Source organism: Stegostoma tigrinum, unplaced genomic scaffold (genome assembly GCF_030684315.1).
Source record: "Stegostoma tigrinum isolate sSteTig4 unplaced genomic scaffold, sSteTig4.hap1 scaffold_136, whole genome shotgun sequence".
Taxonomy (NCBI): domain Eukaryota; kingdom Metazoa; phylum Chordata; class Chondrichthyes; order Orectolobiformes; family Stegostomatidae; genus Stegostoma; species Stegostoma tigrinum.
The window spans coordinates 718,565-744,432 of NW_026728083.1; the positions used below are offsets into that span (position 1 = coordinate 718,565).

General features: G+C 49.8%; 1 long non-coding RNA gene across 1 annotated transcript in view; it reads left to right on the forward strand.

Moving 5' to 3' along the window:
• Positions 1-25,868, forward strand: part of LOC132207728 (uncharacterized) — a 216,774-nt gene that overhangs the window by 170,422 nt on the left and 20,484 nt on the right. The gene's annotated exons all lie outside the window — the stretch shown is intronic.

Below are 25,868 nucleotides of genomic sequence, written 5' to 3' on the forward strand. Positions count from 1 at the left end.
GAGGGGAATGGGATGCAGCGACTGAGTGAAATGGGATGCAGCGACTGAGTGTAATGGGATGCTGTGACTGAGTGAACTGGGTTGCAGTGACTGAGTGAACTGGGTTGCAGTGACTGAGTGATCGGGGATGCAGTGACTGAGTCGTTGGATGCAGTGACTGAGAGAAATGGGATGCAGTGACTGTTAAATGGGCTGCAGGGACTGTTGGAAATGGGATGCAGTGACTGAGGGGAATGGGATGCAGCGACTGAGTGAACTGGGATGCTCTGACTGAGGGGAATGGGATGCAGTGACTGAGGGGAATGGGATGCATTGACTGAGGGGAATGGGATGCAGTGACTGAGGGAAATGGGATGCAGTCACTGTGGGAAATGGCATGCTGTGACTGAGGGTAATGGGATGCAGTGTCTGATGCAAATGGGATGCAGCGACTGAGTGAACTGGGATGCAGCGACTGAGTGTCCTGGGATGCAGTGACTGAGTGTCCTGGGATGCAGTGACTGAGTGTCCTGGGATGCAGTGACTGAGTGTCCTGGGATGCAGTGACTGATTGAACTGGGATGCAGTGACTAAATGAAATGAGATGCAGTCACTGTGGGAAATGGCATGCTGTGACTGAGTTTAATGGGATGCAGTGACTGAGGGGAATGTGATGCAGTGACTGCGTGAAATGGGATGCACTGACTGAGTGAAATGGGAAGCTGTGAATGAGTGAAATGGGAAGCTGTGAATGAGTGAAATGGGCTGCAGTGACATTTGGAAATTGAATGCAGTGAGAGAGTGAAATTGAATGCAATGACTGTGGGAAATGGGATGTAGTGACTGGGAGAAATGGGATGCTGTGACTGAGTAAAATTGGATGCCGTGACTGTGTGGAATTGGGTGTGGTGATTGATGGAAATACATTCACTGTCTCAGTTGAAGAGGATTCACTGTCTCCGTTAAATGAGATGCCGTGACTGAGTGAAATGGGATGCCGTGACTGAGTGAAATGGGATGCCGTGACTGAGTGAAATGGGATGCCGTGACTGAGGGAAATGGGATGCCGTGACTGAGTGAAATGGGATGAGGTGACAGATGGAAATTGAATGCAGTGAGAGAGTGAAATTGGATGAAATGAATGTGGGAAATGGGAAGTAGTGACTGAGAGAAATGGGATGCAGTGTCTGAGTGAAATGGGATGCAGTGACGGAGTGAAATGGGACGCAGTGACTGAGGGAAATGGGATGCAGTGACGGAGTGAAATGGGACGCAGTGACTGAGGGAAATGGGATGCAGTGACTGAGTGAAATGGGATGCAGTGACTGCGTGAAATGGGATGCAGTGACTGAGTGAAATGTGATGCGTTGACTGATGGAAAGGAGAGGCCGTCACTGTGGGAAATGGCATGCAGTGACTGAGTGAAATGGGAAGCTGTGAATGAGTGAAATGTCAAGCTGTGAATGAGTGAAAAAGGCTGCAGTGACTGAGGGGAATGGGATGCAGCGACTGAGTGAAATGGGATGCAGCGACTGAGTGAAATGGGATGCAGCGACTGAGTGAAATGGGATGCAGTGACTGAGTGAAATTGGATGCAGTAACTGAGTGAACTGGGATGCAGTGACTAAATGAAATGGGATGCAGTGACTGAGGGAAATGGAATGCAGTGACTGAGTGAAATGGGAAGCTGTGAATGAGTGAAATGGGATGCTGTGAATGAGTGAAATGGGCTGCAGTGACATATGGAAATAGAATGCAGTGAGAGAGTGAAATTGAATGCAATGACTGTGGGAAATGGGATGCTGTGACTGTGTGGAATTGGGTGTGGTGATTGATGGAAATACATTCACTGTCTCAGTTGAATAGGATTCACTGTCTCCGTTAAATGGGATGCAGTGACTGAGTGAAATGGGATGCCGTGACTGAGGGAAATGGGATGCCGTGACTGAGGGAAATGGGATGCCGTGACTGAGGGAAATGGGATGCCGTGACAGATGGAAATTGAATGCAGTGACTGAGGGAAATGGGATGCAGTGCCTGCGTGAAATGGGATGCAGTGACTGAGTGAAATGGGATGCAATGACTGTGTGAAGTGGGATGCAGTGACTGTGGGAAATGGGATGCCGTGAATGAGTGAAGTGAGATGTAGTGATTGATGGAGATTGAATGCAGTGTTTGATGCAAATGGGATGCAGTGACTGAGGGAAATGGTATGCAGTGACTGAGGGAAATGGTATGCAGTGACTGAGGGAAATGTTATGCAGTGACTGAGGGAAATGGGATGCAGTGACTGAGGGAAATGGGATGCCCTGACTGAGGGAAATGGGATGCAGTGACTTTCGGAAATGGGATGCAGTGAGTGATGGAAATGGGAGGCAGTGATTGAATGAAATGGGTGCAAGTGACCGTGGAGATGGGATGCAGTGACTTGGGGAAAGGAGATGCAGTGACTGTGGAAACGGGATGCTGTGACTGAGGGTAACGGTTTGCAGTGGCGAAGTGAAATGGGACGCCGTGTCTCTGTGAAATGTGATGCGGAGACTGTGGTGAAATGGATGCAGTGACTGAATGAAATGGGATGCAGTGACTGAGTGAAATGTGATGCGTTGACTGATGGAAAGGAGATGCCGTCACTGTGGGAAATGGCATGCAGTGACCGAGTGAAATGGGAAGCCGTGAATGAGTGAAGTGGGATGCTGTGAATGAGTGAAATGGGCTGCAGTGACCGAGTGAAATGGGGTGCAGTGACTGAGGGAATGGAGATGCAGTGACTGATGGAAATGGGATGCAGTGACTGATGGAAATGGGATGCAGTGACTGATGGAAATGGGATGCAGTGACTGATGGAAATGGGATGCCGTGACTGATGGAAATGGGATGCCGTGACTGATGGAGATGGGATGTAGTGACTGAGTGAAATGGGATGTAGTGACTGAGAGAAATGAGATGCCGTGACTGTGTGGCATTGGATGTGGTGATTGATGGAAATACATTCACTGTCTCAGTTGAATAGGATTCACTGTCTCCGTTAAATGGGATGCAGTGACTGAGTGAAATGGGACGCAGTTTCTGTGTGAAATGGGATGCAGTGTCTGCATGAAACGGGATGCAGTTACTGAGGGAAATGGGACACCGTGACTGAGTGAAATGGGATGCAGTAACAGAGTGGAATGCATTGCAGTGACTGATGGAAATTGAATGCAGTGACTGATGGAAATTGAAAGCAGTGACGGAGTGAAATGGAATGCAGTGACTGCGTGAATGGGATGCAGTGACTGATGGAAATGGGATGCAGTGACTGCGTGAAATGGGATGTAGTGACTGAGGGAAATGGGATGCAGTGACTGTGGGAAACGAGATGAAGTGACTGTGTGAAATGTGATGCTGTGACTGTGTGAAATGTGATGCTGTGACTGTGTGAAATGTGATGCTGTGACTGTGTGAAAGGTGATGCTGTGACTGTGTGAAATGTGATGCTGTGACTGTGTGAAATGGGATGCAGTGACTGTGTGAAATGGGATGCAGTGACTGTGGGATAATGGGATGCAGTGAATGAGTGAAGTGAAATGCAGTGCCTGATGGAGATTGAATGCAGTGTTTGATGCAAATGGGATGCAGTGACTGAGTGAAATGGCATGCACTGACTGAGGGAAATGGGATGCAGTGACTGTGGGAAATGGGATGCTGTGACTGAGGGTAAATGTGATGCACTGACTGAGTGAAATGTGATGCAGTGACTGAGGGAAAGGAGATGCAGTGACTGAGTGAAATAGGAGGCAGTGACTGACTGAATTTGGGAGGCAGTGACTGACTGAATTTGGGAGGCGGTGACTGACTGAATTTGGGAGGCAGTGACTGAGTGAAGTGGGAGGCAGTGACTGAGTGAAGTGGGAGGCAGTGACTGAGTGAAGTGGGAGGCAGTGACTGAGTGAAGTGGGAGGCAGTGACTGAGTGAAGTGGGAGGCAGTGACTGAGTGAAATGGGATGCAGTGACTGTGTGAAATGGGATGCAGTGACTGTGGGAAATGGGATGCAGTGACTGAGTGAAATGAGCTGCAATGACTGTGTGAAGTGTGATGCAGTGTCTGAAGGAAATGGGATGCATAGACGGAGTGAAATGGGATGCAGTAACTGAGGGAAATGGGAAGCAGTGACTGAGGTAAAAGGGATGCAGTGACTGAGTGAAATTCGATGCAGTGACTCCGTGAAATGGGATGCAGTGAGTGAGGGAAATGCGATGCAGTGACAGATTGGAATGCGCTGCATTGTCTGTTTAATGGGCTGCAGGGACTGTGGGAAATAGGATGCACTGACTGAGGGGAATGGGATGCAGTGACTGAGTGAATTGGGATGCACTAACTGAGTGAACTGGGATGCAGTGACTGAGTGAACTGGGATGCAGTGACTGAGTGAACTGGGATGCAGTGACTGAGTGAACGGGGATGCAGTGACTGAGTGACCTGGGATGCAGTGACTGTTAAATGGGCTGCAAGGACTGTGTGAAACGGGATGCAGTGACTGAGGGGAATGGGATGCAGCAACTGAGTGAACTGGGATGCAGCGACTGAGTGAAATGGGATGCAGCGACTGAGTGAACTGGGATGCAGTGACTGAGTGAACTGGGATGCAGTGACTGAGTGAACTGGGATGCAGTGACTGAGTGAACTGGGACGCAGTGACTGAGTGAACGGGGATGCAGTGACTGTTAAATTGGCTGCAGGGACTGTGGGAAGTGGGATGCAGTGACTGAGGGTAATGGGATGCAGTGACTGAGGGTAATGGGATGCAGTGACTGAGGGTAATGGGATGCACTGACTGAGTGAACTGGAATGCAGTGACTGAACTGGGATGCAGTGACTGACGGGAATGGGATGCACTGACTGTGGGTAATGGGATGCAGTGACTGAGGGTAATGGGATGCAGTGACTGAGGGTAATGGGATGCAGTGACTGAGTGAACTGGAATGCAGTGACTGAGGGTAATGGGATGCAGTGACTGAGTGAAATGGGATGCAGTGACTGAGTGAAATGGGATGCAGTGACTGAGTGAAATGGGATGCAGTGACTGAGTGAAATGGGATGCAGTGACTGAGTGTAATGGGATGCAGTTACTGAGGGAAATGGGATGCAGTTACTGAGGGAAATAGGATGCAGTGACTTTTGGAAATGGGATGCAGTGACTGAATGAAATGGGATGCAGTGACTGAATGAAATGTGATGCCGTCACTGTGGGAAGTGGCATGCAGTGACTGAGTGAAATGGGAAGCTGTGAATGAGTGAAATGGGAAGCTGTGAATGAGTGAAATGGGCTGCAGTGACTGTGGGATAATGGGATGCAGTGAATGAGTGAAGTGAAATGCAGTGCCTGATGGAGATTGAATGCAGTGTTTGATGCAAATGGGATGCAGTGACTGAGTGAAATGGCATGCACTGACTGAGGGAAATGGGATGCAGTGACTGTGGGAAATGGGATGCTGTGACTGAGGGTAAATGTGATGCACTGACTGAGTGAAATGTGATGCAGTGACTGAGGGAAAGGAGATGCAGTGACTGAGTGAAATAGGAGGCAGTGACTGACTGAATTTGGGAGGCAGTGACTGACTGAATTTGGGAGGCGGTGACTGACTGAATTTGGGAGGCAGTGACTGAGTGAAGTGGGAGGCAGTGACTGAGTGAAGTGGGAGGCAGTGACTGAGTGAAGTGGGAGGCAGTGACTGAGTGAAGTGGGAGGCAGTGACTGAGTGAAATGGGATGCAGTGACTGTGTGAAATGGGATGCAGTGACTGTGGGAAATGGGATGCAGTGACTGAGTGAAATGAGCTGCAATGACTGTGTGAAGTGTGATGCAGTGTCTGAAGGAAATGGGATGCATAGACGGAGTGAAATGGGATGCAGTAACTGAGGGAAATGGGAAGCAGTGACTGAGGTAAAAGGGATGCAGTGACTGAGTGAAATTCGATGCAGTGACTCCGTGAAATGGGATGCAGTGAGTGAGGGAAATGCGATGCAGTGACAGATTGGAATGCGCTGCATTGTCTGTTTAATGGGCTGCAGGGACTGTGGGAAATAGGATGCACTGACTGAGGGGAATGGGATGCAGTGACTGAGTGAATTGGGATGCACTAACTGAGTGAACTGGGATGCAGTGACTGAGTGAACTGGGATGCAGTGACTGAGTGAACTGGGATGCAGTGACTGAGTGAACGGGGATGCAGTGACTGAGTGACCTGGGATGCAGTGACTGTTAAATGGACTGCAAGGACTGTGTGAAACGGGATGCAGTGACTGAGGGGAATGGGATGCAGCAACTGAGTGAACTGGGATGCAGCGACTGAGTGAAATGGGATGCAGCGACTGAGTGAACTGGGATGCAGTGACTGAGTGAACTGGGATGCAGTGACTGAGTGAACTGGGATGCAGTGACTGAGTGAACTGGGACGCAGTGACTGAGTGAACGGGGATGCAGTGACTGAGTGAACTGGGATGCAGTGACTGAGTGAACTGGGACGCAGTGACTGAGTGAACGGGGATGCAGTGACTGTTAAATTGGCTGCAGGGACTGTGGGAAGTGGGATGCAGTGACTGAGGGTAATGGGATGCAGTGACTGAGGGTAATGGGATGCACTGACTGAGTGAACTGGAATGCAGTGACTGAACTGGGATGCAGTGACTGACGGGAATGGGATGCACTGACTGTGGGTAATGGGATGCAGTGACTGAGGGTAATGGGATGCAGTGACTGAGGGTAATGGGATGCAGTGACTGAGTGAACTGGAATGCAGTGACTGAGGGTAATGGGATGCAGTGACTGAGTGAAATGGGATGCAGTGACTGAGTGAAATGGGATGCAGTGACTGAGTGAAATGGGATGCAGTGACTGAGTGAAATGGGATGCAGTGACTGAGTGAAATGGGATGCAGTGACTGAGTGTAATGGGATGCAGTTACTGAGGGAAATGGGATGCAGTTACTGAGGGAAATAGGATGCAGTGACTTTTGGAAATGGGATGCAGTGACTGAATGAAATGGGATGCAGTGACTGAATGAAATGTGATGCCGTCACTGTGGGAAGTGGCATGCAGTGACTGAGTGAAATGGGAAGCTGTGAATGAGTGAAATGGGAAGCTGTGAATGAGTGAAATGGGCTGCAGTGACTGAGGGAAAGGAGATGCAGTGACTGATGGAAAGGGGATGCAGTGACTTATGGAAATGGGATGCGGTGATTGATGGAAATGGAATGCCGTGACTGATGGAAATGGGATGCAATGACTGAGTGAAATGTGATGCAGTGACTGAGTGAAATGGGATGCAGTGACTGTGTGGAATTGGGTGTGGTGATTGATGGAAATACATTCACTGTCTCAGTTGAATAGGATTCACTGTCTCCCTTAAATGGGATGCAGTGACTGAGTGAAATGGGATGCAGTGACTGAGGGAAATAGGATGCAGTGACTGTGTGAAATGGGATGCAGTGACTGTGGGAAACGGGATGCAGTGTCTGCGTGAAATGGGATGCAGTGTCTGCGTGAAATGGGATGCAGTGACTGTGGGAAATGGGATGCACTGACTGTGGGAAATGGGACGCAGTGACTGAGTGAAATGGGATGCCGTGACTGATGGAAATGTGATGCAGTGACTGAGTGAAATGTGATGCAGTGACTGAGTGAAATGGGATGCAGTGACTGTGTGGAATTGGGTGTGGTGATTGATGGAAATACATTCACTGTCTCAGTTGAATAGGATTCACTGTCTCCCTTAAATGGGATGCAGTGACTGAGTGAAATGGGATGCAGTGACTGAGTGAAATGGGATGCAGTGACTGAGTGAAATGGGATGCAGTGACTGAGGGAAATAGGATGCAGTGACTGAGGGAAATAGGATGCAGTGACTGAGGGAAATGGGATGCAGTGACTGAGGGAAATGGGATGCAGTGACTGAGGAAAATGGGATGCAGTGACTGAGGGAAATGGGATGCCGTGACTGAGGGAAATGGTACGCACTGACTGAGGGAAATGGTACGCACTGACTTAGGGAAATGGGATGCAGTGACTGAAGGAAATAGGATGCAGTTACTGAGGGAAATAGGTGGCAGTGACTTTTGGAAATGGGATGCAGTGAGGGATGGAAATGGGAGGCAGTGATTGAATGAAATGGGTGCAAGTGACCGTGGAGATGGGATGCAGTGACTTGGGGAAAGGAGATGCTGTGACTGTGGAAACGGAATGCTGTGACTGAGGGAAACGGGTTGCAGTGGCGAAGTGAAATGGGACGCCGTGTCCCTGTGAAATGTGATGCAGCGTCTGCGTGAAATGGGACGCAGTGTCTGCGTGAAATGGGATGCACTGACTGCATGAAATGGGATGCAGTGACTGAGGGAAATGGGATGCAGTGACTGTTAAATGGGCTGCAGGGAATGTGGGAAATGGGATGCATTGACTGAGGGGAATGGGATGCATTGACTGAGGGGAATGGGATGCATTGACTGAGGGGAAGGGGATGCAGTGACTGAGGGGAATGAGATGCAGTGACTGAGGGAAATGGGATGCACTGACTGAGGGAAATGGGATGCAGTGACTGAGGGTAATGTCATGCAGTGACTGAGGGTAATGGGATGCAGCGACTGAGTGAACTGGGATGCAGTGACTGAGTGAAATGGGATGCAGTGACTGAGTGAACTGGGATGCAGTGACTGAGTGTCCTGGGATGCAGTGACTGATTGAACTGGGATGCAGTGACTAAATGAAATGAGATGCAGTCACTGTGGGAAATGGCATGCTGTGACTGAGTTTAATGGGATGCAGTGACTGAGGGGAATGTGATGCAGTGACTGCGTGAAATGGGATGCAGTGACTGATGGAAATGGAATGCAGTGACTGAGTGAAATGGGAAGCTGTGAATGAGTGAAATGGGAAGCTGTGAATGAGTGAAATGGGCTGCAGTGACATATGGAAATTGAATGCAGTGAGAGAGTGAAATTGAATGCAATGACTGTGGGAAATGGGATGTAGTGACTGAGAGAAATGGGATGCAGTGTCTGAGTGAAATGGGATGCAGTGACGGAGTGAAATGGGACGCAGTGACTGAGGGAAATGGGATGCAGTGACGGAGTGAAATGGGACGCAGTGACTGAGGGAAATGGGACGCAGTGACTGAGGGAAATGGGATGCAGTGACGGAGTGAAATGGGACGCAGTGACTGAGGGAAATGGGACGCAGTGACTGAGGGAAATGGGACGCAGTGACTGAGTGAAATGGGAAGCTGTGAATGAGTGAAATGTCAAGCTGTGAATGAGTGAAAAAGGCTGCAGTGACTGAGGGGAATGGGATGCAGCGACTGAGTGAAATGGGATGCAGCGACTGAGTGAAATGGGATGCAGTGACTGAGTGAACTGGGTTGCAGTGACTGAGTGATCGGGGATGCAGTGACTGAGTCGTTGGATGCAGTGACTGAGAGAAATGGGATGCAGTGACTGTTAAATGGGCTGCAGGGACTGTTGGAAATGGGATGCAGTGACTGAGGGGAATGGGATGCAGCGACTGAGTGAACTGGGATGCTCTGACTGAGGGGAATGGGATGCAGTGACTGAGGGGAATGGGATGCAGTGACTGAGGGGAATGGGATGCATTGACTGAGGGGAATGGGATGCATTGACTGAGGGGAATGGGATGCAGTGACTGAGGGAAATGGGATGCAGTCACTGTGGGAAATGGCATGCTGTGACTGAGGGTAATGGGATGCAGTGTCTGATGCAAATGGGATGCAGCGACTGAGTGAACTGGGATGCAGCGACTGAGTGAACTGGGATGCAGCGACTGAGTGAACTGGGATGCAGTGACTGAGTGTCCTGGGATGCAGTGACTGAGTGTCCTGGGATGCAGTGACTGAGTGTCCTGGGATGCAGTGACTGATTGAACTGGGATGCAGTGACGAAATGAAATGAGATGCAGTCACTGTGGGAAATGGCATGCTGTGACTGAGTTTAATGGGATGCAGTGACTGAGGGGAATGTGATGCAGTGACTGCGTGAAATGGGATGCACTGACTGAGTGAAATGGGAAGCTGTGAATGAGTGAAATGGGAAGCTGTGAATGAGTGAAATGGGCTGCAGTGACATTTGGAAATTGAATGCAGTGAGAGAGTGAAATTGAATGCAATGACTGTAGGAAATGGGATGTAGTGACTGGGAGAAATGGGATGCTGTGACTGAGTAAAATTGGATGCCGTGACTGTGTGGAATTGGGTGTGGTGATTGATGGAAATACATTCACTGTCTCAGTTGAAGAGGATTCACTGTCTCCGTTAAATGAGATGCAGTGACTGAATGAAATGGGATGCCGTGACTGAGTGAAATGGGATGCCGTGACTGAGGGAAATGGGATGCCGTGACTGAGTGAAATGGGATGAGGTGACAGATGGAAATTGAATGCAGTGAGAGAGTGCAATTGGATGAAATGAATGTGGGAAATGGGAAGTAGTGACTGAGAGAAATGGGATGCAGTGTCTGAGTGAAATGGGATGCAGTGACGGAGTGAAATGGGACGCAGTGACTGAGGGAAATGGGATGCAGTGACGGAGTGAAATGGGACGCAGTGACTGAGGGAAATGGGATGCAGTGACTGAGTGAAATGGGATGCAGTGACTGCGTGAAATGGGATGCAGTGACTGAGTGAAATGTGATGCGTTGACTGATGGAAAGGAGAGGCCGTCACTGTGGGAAATGGCATGCAGTGACTGAGTGAAATGGGAAGCTGTGAATGAGTGAAATGTCAAGCTGTGAATGAGTGAAAAAGGCTGCAGTGACTGAGGGGAATGGGATGCAGCGACTGAGTGAAATGGGATGCAGCGACTGAGTGAAATGGGATGCAGTGACTGAGTGAAATTGGATGCAGTAACTGAGTGAACTGGGATGCAGTGACTAAATGAAATGGGATGCAGTGACTGAGGGAAATGGAATGCAGTGACTGAGTGAAATGGGAAGCTGTGAATGAGTGAAATGGGAAGCTGTGAATGAGTGAAATGGGCTGCAGTGACATATGGAAATAGAATGCAGTGAGAGAGTGAAATTGAATGCAATGACTGTGGGAAATGGGATGCTGTGACTGTGTGGAATTGGGTGTGGTGATTGATGGAAATACATTCACTGTCTCAGTTGAATAGGATTCACTGTCTCCGTTAAATGGGATGCAGTGACTGAGTGAAATGGGATGCCGTGACTGAGGGAAATGGGATGCCGTGACTGAGGGAAATGGGATGCCGTGACAGATGGAAATTGAATGCAGTGACTGAGGGAAATGGGATGCAGTGACTGAGTGAAATGGGATGCAGTGCCTGCGTGAAATGGGATGCAGTGACTGAGTGAAATGGGATGCAATGACTGTGTGAAGTGGGATGCAGTGACTGTGGGAAATGGGATGCAGTGAATGAGTGAAGTGAGATGCAGTGACTGATGGAGATTGAATGCAGTGTTTGATGCAAATGGGATGCAGTGACTGAGGGAAATGGGATGCAGTGACTGAGGGAAATGGGATGCCGTGACTGAGGGAAATGGGATGCAGTGACTGAGGGAAATGGGATGCAGTGACTGAGGGAAATGGGATGCAGTTACTGAGGGAAATCGGATGCAGTTACTGAGGGAAATCGGATGCAGTGACTTTTGGAAATGGGATGCAGTGAGTGATGGAAATGGGAGGCAGTGATTGAATGAAATGGGTGCAAGTGACCATGGAGATGGGATGCAGTGACTTGGGGAAAGGAGATACAGTGACTGTGGAAACGGGATGCTGTGACTGAGGGTAACGGGTTGCAGTGGCGAAGTGAAATGGGACGCCGTGTCTCTGTGAAATGTGATGCGGAGACTGTGGGGAAATGGATGCAGTGACTGAATGAAATGTGATGCGTTGACTGATGGAAAGGAGATGCCGTCACTGTGGGAAATGGCATGCAGTGACCGAGTGAAATCGGAAGCCGTGAATGAGTGAAGTGGGATGCTGTGAATGAGTGAAATGGGCTGCAGTGACCGAGTGAAATGGGGTGCAGTGACACTGTGAAATGGGATGCAGTGACTGAGGGAAAGGAGATGCAGTGACTGATGGAAATGGGATGCATTGACTGATGGAAATGGGATGCAGTGACTGATGGAAATGGGATGCCATGACTGATGGAAATGGGATGCCATGACTGATGGAAATGGGATGCCGTGACTGATGGAAATGGGATGCAGTGACTGAGTGAAATGGGATGTAGTGACTGAGTGAAATGGGATGTAGTGACTGAGAGAAATGGGATGCCGTGACTGTGTGGCATTGGATGTGGTGATTGATGGAAATACATTCACTGTCTCAGTTGAATAGGATTCACTGTCTCTGTTAAATGGGATGCAATGACTGAGTGAAATGGGATGCAGTGTCTGTGTGAAATGGGATGCAGTGACTGCGTGAAATGGGATGCAGTGACTGCGTGAAATGGGATGCAGTGACTGCGTGAAATGGGATGCAGTGACTGCGTGAAATGGGATGCAGTGACTGCGTGAAATGGGATGCAGTGACTGATGGAAATGGGATGCAGTGACTGCGTGAAATGGGATGCAGTGACTGCGGGAAACGAGATGAAGGGACTGTGTGAGATGTGATGCTGTGACTGTGTGAAATGCGATGCTGTGACTGTGTGAAATGCGATGCTGTGACTGTGTGAAATGTGATGCTGTGACTGTGTGAAATGGGATGCAGTGACTGTGGGAAATGGGATGCAGTGACTGTGGGATAATGGGATGCAGTGAATGAGTGAAGTGAGATGCAGTGACTGATGGAAATTGAATGCAGTGTTTGATGCAAATGGGATGCACTGACTGAGTGAAATGGGATGCCGTGACTGTGTGGCATTGGATGTGGTGATTGATGGAAATACATTCACTGTCTCAGTTGAATAGGATTCACTGTCTCTGTTAAATGGGATGCAGTGACTGAGTGAAATGGGATGCAGTGTCTGTGTGAAATGGGATGCAGTGTCTGCGTGAAATGGGATGCAGTGACTGCGTGAAATGGGATGCAGTGACTGCGTGAAATGGGATGCAGTGACTGCGTGAAATGGGATGCAGTGACTGCGTGAAATGGGATGCAGTGACTGATGGAAATGGGATGCAGTGACTGCGTGAAATGGGATGCAGTGACTGCGGGAAACGAGATGAAGGGACTGTGTGAGATGTGATGCTGTGACTGTGTGAAATGCGATGCTGTGACTGTGTGAAATGCGATGCTGTGACTGTGTGAAATGTGATGCTGTGACTGTGTGAAATGGGATGCAGTGACTGTGGGAAATGGGATGCAGTGACTGTGGGATAATGGGATGCAGTGAATGAGTGAAGTGAGATGCAGTGACTGATGGAAATTGAATGCAGTGTTTGATGCAAATGGGATGCACTGACTGAGTGAAATGGGATGCACTGACTGAGTGAAATGGAATGCACTGACTGAGTGAAATGGGATGCAGTGACTGAGGGAAATGGGATGCCCTGACTGAGTGAAATGGGATGCCCTGACTGAGTGAAATGGGATGCCCTGACTGAGTGAAATGGGATGCCCTGACTGATTGAAATAGGATGCCCTGACTGAGTGAAATGCGATGCAGTGACTGCCGGAAATTGAATGCACTGACGGATGGAAATTGAACGCAGTGAGAGAGTGAAATTGGCTGCAGTGACTGAGTGAAATGGGATGCAGTGACTGAGTGAACGGGGATGCAGTGACTGAGTGTCCTGGGATGCAGTAACTGAGCGAACGGGGATGCAGTGACTGAGCGAACGGGGATGCAGTGACTGAGTGTCCTGGGATGCAGCGACTGAGGGGAATTGGATGCAGCGACTGAGGGAAATGGGATGCAGTGACTGAGGGAAATGGGATGCAGTGACTGAGGGAAATGGGATGCAGTGACTGAGGGAAATGGGATGCAGTGACTGAGGGAAATGGGATGCAGTGACCGATTGAAATGGGGTGCAGTGACACTGTGAAATGGGATGCAGTGACTGAGGGAAAGGAGATGCAGTGACTGATGGAAATGGGATGCAGTGACTGATGCAAATGGGATGCAGTGACTGATGGAAATGGGATGCCATGACTGATGGAAATGGGATGCCGTGACTGATGGAGATGGGATGCAGTGACTGAGTGAAATGGGATGTAGTGACTGAGTGAAATGGGATGTAGTGACTGAGAGAAATGGGATGCAGTGACTGAGGGAAATGGGATGCAGTGACTGAGGGTAATGGGATGCAGTGACTGAGGGGAATGGGATGCAGTGACTGAGGGGAATGGGATGCAGAGACTGATGGAACTGGAATGCAGTGAATGATTGAACTGGGATGCAGTGCCTAAATGAAATGGGATGCAGTCACTGTGGGAAATGGCACGCTGTGACTGAGGTTAATGGGATGCAGTGACTGAGGGGAATGTGATGCAGTGACTGAGGGGAATGTGATGCAGTGACTGAGGGAAATGGGATGCATTGACTGATGGAAATGGGATGCATTGACTGATGGAAATGGGATGCAGTGAATGAGTGAAGTGAGATGCAGTGACTGATGGAGATTGAATGCAGTGTCTGATGCAAATGGGATGCAGTGACTGAGTGAAATGGGATGCAGTGACTGAGGGAAATGGGATGCAGTGACTGAGGGAAATGGGACGCACTGACTGAGGGAAATGGGACGCAGTGACTGAGGGAAATGGGATGCAGTGACTGAGGGAAATGGGATGCAGTGACTGAGGGAAATGGGATGCAGTTACTGAGGGAAATCGGATGCAGTTACTGAGGGAAATCGGATGCAGTGACTTTTGGAAATGGGATGCAGTGAGTGATGGAAATGGGAGGCAGTGATTGAATGAAATGGGTGCAAGTGACCATGGAGATGGGATGCAGTGACTTGGGGAAAGGAGATACAGTGACTGTGGAAACGGGATGCTGTGACTGAGGGTAACGGGTTTCAGTGGCGAAGTGAAATGGGACGCCGTGTCTCTGTGAAATGTGATGCGGAGACTGTGGGGAAATGGATGCAGTGACTGAATGAAATGTGATGCGTTGACTGATGGAAAGGAGATGCCGTCACTGTGGGAAATGGCATGCAGTGACCGAGTGAAATCGGAAGCCGTGAATGAGTGAAGTGGGATGCTGTGAATGAGTGAAATGGGCTGCAGTGACCGAGTGAAATGGGGTGCAGTGACACTGTGAAATGGGATGCAGTGACTGAGGGAAAGGAGATGCAGTGACTGATGGAAATGGGATGCATTGACTGATGGAAATGGGATGCAGTGACTGATGGAAATGGGATGCCCTGACAGAGTGAAATATGATGCCCTGACTGAGTGAAATAGGATGCCCTGACTGAGTGAAATAGGATGCCCTGACTGAGTGAAATAGGATGCCCTGACTGAGGGAAATAGGATGCCCTGACTGAGGGAAATAGGATGCCCTGACTGAGTGAAATACGATGCCCTGACTGAGTGAAATGCGATGCAGTGACTGACGGAAATTGAATGCAGTGACTGGAAATTGAATGCAGTGACTGCGTGAAATGGGATGCAGTGACGGAGTGAAATGGGATGCAGTGACGGAGTGAAGTGGGATGCAGTGACTGAGTGAAATGGGATGCACTGACTGAGTGAAATGGGATGCAGTGACTGAGGGAAATGGGATGCAGTGACTGAGTGAAATGGGATGCAGTGACTGAGTAAAATGAGCTGCAATGACTGTGTGAAGTGGGATGCAGTCACTGTGGGAAATGGGATGCAGTGTATGAGTGAAGTGAGATGCAGTGACTGATGGAGATTGAATGCAGTGTTTGATGCAAATGGGATGCACTGACTGAGCGAAATGGGATGCACTGACTGAGTGAAATGGGATGCACTGACTGAGGGAAATGGGATGCACTGACTGAGGGAAATGGGATGCACTGACTGAGGGAAATGGGATGCAGTGACTTTTGGAAATGGTATGCAGTGAGTGATGGAAATGGGAGGCAGTGATTGAATGAAATGGGTGCAAGTGACCGTGGAGATGGGATGCAGTGACTTGTGGAAAGGAGATGCAGTGACTGTGGAAACGGGATGCTGTGACTGACGGTAACGGGTTGCAGTGGCGAAGTGAAATGGGAGGCCGTGTCTCTGTGAAATGTGATGCGGAGACTGTGGTGAAATGGATGCAGTGACTGAATGAAATGGGCTGCAGTGACTGAGTGAAATGGGATGCAGTGACTGAGGGAAATGGGATGCCGTGACTTTGGGAAATGGGATGCAGTGAGTGTGGGAAACGAGATGCAGTGACTGCGTGAAATGGGATGCAGTGACTGCGTGAAATGGGTTGCAGTGACTGGGGGAAATGGGATGCACTGACTGTGGGAAATGGGATGCAGTGAGTGTGGGAAACGACATGAAGTGACTGTGTGAAATGTGATGCTGTGACTGCGTGAAATGGGATGCAGTGACTGTGGGATATGGGATGCAGTGACTGAGTGAAATGGGATGCAGTGACTGTTGGAAATGGGATGCAGTGACTGAGTGAAAGGAGCTGCAATGACTGTGTGAAGTGTGATGCAGTGTCTGAAGGAAATGGGATGCAGAGACGGAGTGGAATGGGATGCAGTAACTGAGGGAAATGGGAAGCAGTGACTGAGGTAAAAGGGATACAGTGACTGAGTGAAATTCGATGCAGTGACTCCGTGAAATGGGATGCAGTGAGTGAGGGAAATGCGATGCAGTGACAGATTGGAATGTGCTGCATTGTCTGTTAAATGGGCTGCAGGGACTGTGGGAAATGGGATGCACTGACGGAGGGGAATGGGATGCAGTGACTGAGTGAACTGGGATGCAGTGACTGAGTGAACTGGGATGCAGTGACTCAGGGAAATGGTATGCAGTGACTCAGGGAAATGGGATGCAGTGACTGAGTGAAATGGGATGCAGTGACTGAGGGAAATGGGATGCAGTGACTGAGGGAAATGGGATGCAGTGACTGAGGGAAATGGGATGCCGTGACTGAGGGAAATGGGATGCCGTGACTGAGTAAAATGAGATGCCGTGACTGAGGGCATTGGGATGCCGTGACTGAGTGAAATGGGATGCAGTGACAGATGGAAATTGAATGCAGTGAGAGAGTGAAATTGGATGCAATGACTGTTGGAAATGGCATGTAGTGACTGAGAGAAATGGGATGCAGTGACTGATGGAAATTGAATGCAGTGACTGCGTGAAATGGGATGCAGTGACTGCGTGTAATGGGATGCAGCGACTGCGTGAAATGGAATGCAGTGACTGAAGGAAAAGTGATGCAGTGACTGTTGGAAATGGGATGCAGTGACTGTGGGAAATGGGATGCAGTGACTGTGTGAAATGCGATGCAGTGACTGTGGGAAATGGAATGCAGTGACTGTGGGAAACGGGATGCAGTGTCTGCGTGAAATGGGATGCAGTGACTGAGGGAAATGGGATGCAGTGACTGAGTGAAATGGGATGCAGTGACTGAGTGAAATAGGATGCAGTGACTGAGGGAAATGGGATGCAGTGACTGTGGGAAATGGGATGCAGTGAATGAGTGAAGTGAGATGCAATGACTGTGTGAAGTGGGATGCAGTGTCTGAAGGAAATGGGATGCAGTGACTGAGGGAAATGGGATGCAGTGACTGAGTTAAATGGGATGCAGTGACTGAGGGAAATGGGATGCAGTGACTGAGGGAAATGGGATGCAGTGACTGAGGTAAAAAGGATGCAGTGACTCCGTGAAATGGGTTGCAGTGAGTGAGGGAAATGCGATGCAGTGACAGATTGGAATGCGATGCATTGACTGTTAAATGGGCTGCAGGGACTGTGGGAAATGGGATGCACTGACTGAGGGGAATGGGATGCAGGGACTGTGGGAAATGGGATGCACTGACTAAGGGGAATGGGATGCAGTGACTGAGGGGAATGGGATGCAGTGACTGAGTGAACTGGGAGGCAGTGACTGAGTGAACTGGGATGCAGTGACTGAGTGAACTGGGATGCAGTGACTGAGTGACCTGGGATGCAGTGACTGAGTGAAATGGGATGCAGTGACTGAGGGGAATGGGATGCAGTGACTGATGGAAAAGGGATGCACTAACTGAGGGAAATGGGATGCAGTGACTGAGTGACCTGGAATGCAGTGACTGATTGAACTGGGATGCAGTGACTAAATGAAATGGGATGCAGTCACTGTGGGAAATGGCATGCTGTGACTGAGCGTAATGGGATGCAGTGACTGAGGGGAATGTGATGCAGTGACTGAGGGAAATGGGATGCAGTGTCTGCGTGAAATGGGATGCAGTGACTGATGGAAATGGGATGCAGTGACTGATGGAAATGGGATGCAGTGACTGAGTGAAATGGGATGCACTGACTGAGTGAAATGGGATGCACTGACTGAGTGAAATGGGATGCACTGACTGAGTGAAATGGGATGCCCTGACTGAGTGAAATGGGATGCCCTGACTGATTGAAATAGGATGCCCTGACTGAGTGAAATGCGATGCAGTGACTGACGGAAATTGAATGCACTGACGGATGGAAATTGAACGCAGTGAGAGAGTGAAATTGGCTGCAATGACTGTGGGAAATGGGTTGTAGTGAGTGAGTGAAATGGGATGCAGTGACTGAGTGAAATGGGATGCAGTGACTGCATGAAATGGGATGCAGTGACTGAGGGAAATGGGATGCCCTGACTGAGTGAAATAGGATGCCCTGACTGAGTGAAATGGGATGCCCTGACTGAGTGAAATGGGATGCCCTGACTGAGTGAAATGGGATGCCCTGACTGATTGAAATAGGATGCCCTGACTGAGTGAAATGCGATGCAGTGACTGACGGAAATTGAATGCACTGACGGATGGAAATTGAACGCAGTGAGAGAGTGAAATTGGCTGCAGTGACTGAGTGAAATGGGATGCAGTGACTGAGTGAATGGGGATGCAGTGACTGAGTGTCCTGGGATGCAGCGACTGAGGGGAATTGGATGCAGCGACTGAGGGAAATGGGATGCAGTGACTGAGGGAAATGGGATGCAGTGACTGAGGGAAATGGGATGCAGTGACCGAGTGAAATGGGGTGCAGTGACACTGTGAAATGGGATGCAGTGACTGAGGGAAAGGAGATGCAGTGACTGAGGGAAAGGAGATGCAGTGACTGATGGAAATGGGATGCAGTGACTGATGGAAATGGGATGCAGTGACTGATGGAAATGGGATGCCGTGACTGATGGAAATGGGATGCCGTGACTGATGGAGATGGGATGCAGTGACTGAGTGAAATGGGATGCCCTGACTGAGGGAAATGGGATGCAGTGACTGAGGGAAATGGGATGCAGTTACTGAGGGAAATCGGATGCAGTGACTTTTGGAAATGGGATGCAGTGAGTGATGGAAATGGGAGGCAGTGATTGAATGAAATGGGTGCAAGTGACCATGGCGATGGGATGCAGTGACTTGGGGAAAGGAGATACAGTGACTGTGGAAACGGGATGCTGTGACTGAGGTTAACGGGTTGCAGTGGCGAAGTGAAATGGGACGCCGTGTCTCTGTGAAATGTGATGCGGAGACTGTGGGGAAATGGATGCAGTGACTGAATGAAATGTGATGCGTTGACTGATGGAAAGGAGATGCCGTCACTGTGGGAAATGGCATGCAGTGACCGAGTGAAATCGGAAGCCGTGAATGAGTGAAGTGGGATGCTGTGAATGAGTGAAATGGGCTGCAGTGACCGAGTGAAATGGGGTGCAGTGACACTGAAATGGGATGCAGTGACTGAGGGAAAGGAGATGCAGTGACTGATGGAAATGGGATGCAGTGACTGATGGAAATGGGATGCAGTGACTGATGGTAATGGGATGCCATGACTGATGGAAATGGGATGCAGTGAATGAGTGAAGTGAGATGCAGTGACTGATGGAAATGGAATGCAGTGTCTGATGCATATGGGATGCAGTGACTGAGTGAAATGGGTGCAGTGACTGAGTGAAATGGGATGCAGTGACTGAGTGAAATGAGCTGCAATGACTGTGTGAAGTGGGATGCAGAGACTGACGGAAATGGGATGCATTGACTGACGGAAATGGGCTGCAGTGACTGAGTGAACTGGGATGCAGTGACCGAGTGAACTGGGATGCAGTGACTGTTAAATGGGCTGCAGGGACTGTGGGAAATGGGATGCACTGACTGAGGGGAATGGGATGCAGGGACTGTGGGAAATGGGATGCACTGACTGAGGGGAATGGGATGCAGTGACTGAGGGGAATGGGATGCAGTGACTGAGTGAACTGGGATGCAGTGACTGAGTGAACTAGGATGCAGTGACTGAGTGAACGGGGAAGCAGTGACTGAGTGAACGGGGATGCAGTGACTGAGTGAACGGGGATGGAGTGACTGAGTGTCATGGGATGCAGTGACTGTTAAATGGGCTGAAGGAAATGTGGGAAATGGGATGCACTGACTGAGGGGAATGGGATGCATTGACTGAGGGGAATGGGATGCCGTGACTGAGGGGAATGGGATGCCGTGACTGAGGGGAATGGGATGCCGTGACTGAGGGAAATGGGATGCATTGACTGAGGGGAATGGGATGCAGTGACTGAGGGAAATGGGATGCAGTCACTGTGGGAAATGGCATGCTGTGACTGAGGGTAATGGGATGCAGTGACTGATTGAACTGGGATGCAGTGACTGATGGGTATGGGATGCAGTGACTGAGGGAAATGGTACGCACTGACTGAGGGAAATGGTACGCACTGACTGAGGGAAATGGTACGCACTGACTGAGGGACATGGGATGCAGTGACTGAGGGAAATAGGATGCAGTTACTGAGGGAAATAGGTGGCAGTGACTTTTGGAAATGGGATGCAGTGAGTGATGGAAATGGGAGGCAGTGATTGAATGAAATGGGTGCAAGTGACCGTGGAGATGGGATGCAGTGACTTGGGGAAAGGAGATGCAGTGACTGTGGAAACGGGATGCAGTGACTGAGGGAAACGGGTTGCAGTGGCGAAGTGAAATGGGACGCCGTGTCCCTGTGAAATGTGATGCAGTGACTGCGTGAAATGGGACGCAGTGTCTGCGTGAAATGGGATGCAGTGACTGCATGAAATGGGATGCAGTGACTGAGGGAAATGGGATGCCCTGACAGAGTGAAATAGGATGCCCTGACTGAGTGAAATAGGATGCCCTGACTGAGTGAAATAGGATGCCCTGACTGAGGGAAATAGGATGCCCTGACTGAGGGAAATAGGATGCCCTGACTGAGTGAAATACGATGCCCTGACTGAGTGAAATGCGATGCAGTGACTGACGGAAATTGAATGCAGTGACTGGAAATTGAATGCAGTGACAGCGTGAAATGGGATGCAGTGACGGAGTGAAATGGGATGCAGTGACGGAGTGAAGTGGGATGCAGTGACTGCGTGAAATGGGATGCAGTGAATGAGTGAAGTGAGATGCAGTGACTGAGTGAAATGTGATGCCGTGACTGCGTGAAATGTGATGCCGTGACTGCGTGAAATGGGATGCAGTGTCTGCGTGAAATAGGGATGCAGTGTCTGCGTGAAATGGGATGCAGTGTCTGCGTGAAATGGGATGCAGTGTCTGCGTGAAATGGGATGCAGTGACTGCATGAAATGGGATGCAGTGACTGAGGGAAATGGGATGCCCTGACTGAGTGAAATAGGATGCCCTGACTGAGTGAAATGGGATGCCCTGACTGAGTGAAATGGGATGCCCTGACTGAGTGAAATGGGATGCCCTGACTGATTGAAATAGGATGCCCTGACTGAGTGAAATGCGATGCAGTGACTGACGGAAATTGAATGCACTGACGGATGGAAATTGAACGCAGTGAGAGAGTGAAATTGGCTGCAATGACTGTGGGAAATGGGTTGTAGTGAGTGAGTGAAATGGGATGCAGTGACTGAGTGAAATGGGATGCAGTGACTGAGTGAAATGGGATGCAGTGACTGAGTGTCCTGGGATGCAGTGACTGAGGGGAATTGCATGCCGCGACTGAGTGAACTGGGATACAGTGACTGAGTGAAATGGGATGCAGTGACTGAGTGAAATGGGATGCAGTGACTGAGTGAAATGGGATGCAGTGACTGAGTGAAATGGGATGCAGTGACTGAGTGAAATGGGATGCAGTGACTGAGTGTCCTGGGATGCAGTGACTGAGGGGAATTGCATGCAGCGACTGAGTGAACTGGGATGCAGTGACTGAGTGAAATGGGATGCAGTGACTGACGGGAATAGGATGCAGTGACTGAGTGAAATGGGATGCAGTGACCGAGGGAAATGGGGTGCAGTGACACTGTGAAATGGGATGCAGTGACTGAGGGAAAGGAGATGCAGTGACTGATGGAAATGGGATGCAGTACCTGATGGAAATGGGATGCAGTGACTGATGGAAATGGGATGCAGTGACTGATGGAAATGGGATGCCATGACTGATGGAAATGGGATGCCGTGACTGATGGAGATGGGATGCAGTGACTGAGTGAAATGGGATGTAGTGACTGAGTGAAATGGGATGTAGTGACTGAGAGAAATGGGATGCAGTGACTGAGGGAAATGGGATGCAGTGACTGAGGGTAATGGGATGCAGTGACTGAGGGGAATGGGATGCAGTGACTGAGGGGAATGGGATGCAGAGACTGATGGAACTGGAATGCAGTGAATGATTGAACTGGGATGCAGTGCCTAAATGAAATGGGATGCAGTCACTGTGGGAAATGGCATGCTGTGACTGAGGGAAATGGGATGCAGTGACTGAGGGGAATGTGATGCAGTGACTCAGGGGAATGTGATGCAGTGACTGAGGGGAATGTGATGCAGTGACTGAGGGGAATGTGATGCAGTGACTGAGGGGAATGTGATGCAGTGACTGAGGGGAATGTGATGCAGTGACTGAGGGAAATGGGATGCATTGACTGATGGAAATGGGATGCATTGACTGAGTGAAATGGGATGCAGTGACTGAGGGGAATGGGATGCAGTGACTGAGTGAATTGGGATGCAGTAACTGAGTGAACTGGGATGCAGTTACTGAGTGAACTGGGATGCAGTGACTGAGTGAACTGGGATGCAGTGACTGAGTGAACTGGGATGCAGTGACCGAGTGAACTGGGATGCAGTGACTGAGTGAACTGGGATGCAGTGACTGAGTGACCTAGGATGCCGTGACTGTTAAATGGGCTGCAAGGACTGTGGGAAATGGGATGCAGTGACTGAGGGGAATGGGATGCAGTGACTGAGTGAACTGGGATGCAGTGACCGAGTGAAATGGGATGCAGTGACTGAGTGAACTGGGATGCAGTGACTGAGTGAACTGGGATGCAGTGACTGAGTGAACTGGGACGCAGTGACTGAGTGAACGGGGATGCAGTGACTGTTAAATTGGCTGCAGGGACTGTGGGAAATGTGATGCACTGGCTGAGGGTAATGGGATGCAGTGACTGAGGGTAATGGGATGCGGTGACTGAGGGTAATGGGATGCGGTGACTGAGGGTAATGGGATGCAGTGACTGAGGGGAACGGGATGCAGTGACTGATGGGAATGGGATGCAGTGACTGAGGGGAATGGGATGCAGTGACTGACGGGAATGGGATGCAGTGACTAAATGAAATGGGATGCGGTCACTGTCGGAAATGGCATGCTGTGACTGAGGTTAATGGGATGCGGTGACTGAGGGGAATGGGATGCAGTGACTGAGGGGAATGGGATGCAGTGACTGAGGGGAATGGGATGCAGTGACTGACGGGAATGGGATGCAGTGACTAAATGAAATGGGATGCGGTCACTGTCGGAAATGGCATGCTGTGACTGAGGTTAATGGGATGCAGTGACTGAGGGGAATGCGATGCAGTGACTGAGGGAAATGGGATGCGGTGTCTGAGTGAAATGGAATGCAGTGACTGATGGAAATGGGATGCAGTGACTGAGTGAAATGGGATGCAGTGACTGAGTGAAATGGGATGCAGTGACCGAGTGAAATGGGATGCAGTTACTGAGGGAAATGGGATGCAGTGACAGATGGAAATTGAAGGCAGTGAGAGAGTGAAATTGGATGCAATGACTGTGGGAAATGGGATGTAGTGACTGAGTGAAATGGGATGCTGTGACTGTGTGGAATTGGGTGTGGTGATTGATGGAAATACATTCACTGTCTCAGTTGAATAGAATTCACTGTCTCCGTTAAATGGGATGCAGTGACTGAGTGAAAGGGGATGCAGTAACTGAGTGAAATGGGATGCAGTGACTGAGGGAATTGGGATGCCGTGACTGAGGGAATTGGGATGCCGTGACTGAGGGAAATGGGATGCCGTGACTGAGGGAAATGGGATGCCGTGACTGAGGGAAATGGGATGCCGTGACTGAGGGAAATGGCATGCCGTGACTGAGGGAAATGGGATGCCGTGACTGAGGGAAATGGGATGCCGTGACTGAGGGCATTGGGATGCCGTGACTGAGGGAAATGGGATGCCGTGACTGAGTGAAATGGGATGCAGTGACAGATGGAAATTGAATGCAGTGAGAGAGTGAAATTGGATGCAATGACTGTTGGAAATGCGATGCAGTGACTGAGAGAAATGGGATGCAGTGACTGTGGGAAACGGGATGCAGTGACTGATGGAAATGGGATGCAGTGTCTGCGGGAAATGGGATGCAGTGTCTGCGTGAAATGGGATGCTGTGACTGTGGCAAATGGGATGCACTGACTGTGGGAAATGGGATGCAGTAACTGAGTGAAATGGGATGCAGTGAATGAGTGAAGTGAGATGCAATGACTGTGTGAAGTGAGATGCAATGACTGTGTGAAGTGGGATGCAGTGTCTGAAGGAAATGGGTAGCAGTGACTGAGGGAAATGGGAAGCAGTGACTGAGGGAAATGGGAAGCAGTGACTGAGGGAAATGGGATGCACTGACTGAGGGAAATGGGATGCAGTGACTGAGGGAAATGGGATGCAGTGACTGAGGTAAAAAGGATGCAGTGACTGAGTGAAATTCGATGCAGTGACTACGTGAAATGGGTTGCAGTGAGTGAGGGAAATGCGATGCAGTGACAGATTGGAATGCGATGCATTGACTGTTAAATGGGCTGCAGGGACTGTGGGAAATGGGATGCACTGACTGAGGGGACTGGGATGCAGGGACTGTGGGAGATGGCATGCTGTGACTGAGCGTAATGTGATGCAGTGACTGATGGAAATGGGATGCAGTGACTGAGTGAAATGGGATGCAGTGACTGAGTGAAATGGGATGCAGTGTCTGAGTGAAATGGGATGCAGTGACTGATGGAAATGGGATGCAGTGACTGAGTGAAATGGGATGCAGTGACTGAGTGAAATGGGATGCACTGACTGAGGGAAATGGGATGCACTGACTGAGGGAAATTGGATGCACTGACTGAGGGAAATGGGATGCAGTGACTGAGGGAAAGGAGATGCAGTGACTGAGTGAAATAGGAGGCAGTGACTGACTGAATTTGGGAGGCAGTGACTGACTGAATTTGGGAGGCAGTGACTGAGTGAAGTGGGAGGCAGTGACTGAGTGAAGTGGGAGGCAGTGACTGAGTGAAGTGGGAGGCAGTGACTGTGTGAAGTGGGAGGCAGTGACTGAGTGAAGTGGGAGGCAGTGACTGAGTGAAGTGGGAGGCAGTGACTGAGTGAAATGAGATGCTGTGACTGTGTGAAATGGGATGCAGTGACTGTGGGATATGGGATGCAGTGACTGAGTGAAATTCGATGCAGTGAGTCCGTGAAATAAGATGCAGTGAGTGAGGGAAATGCGATGCAGTGACAGATTGGAATGTGCTGCATTGTCTGTTAAATGGGCTGCAGGGACTGTGGGAAATGGG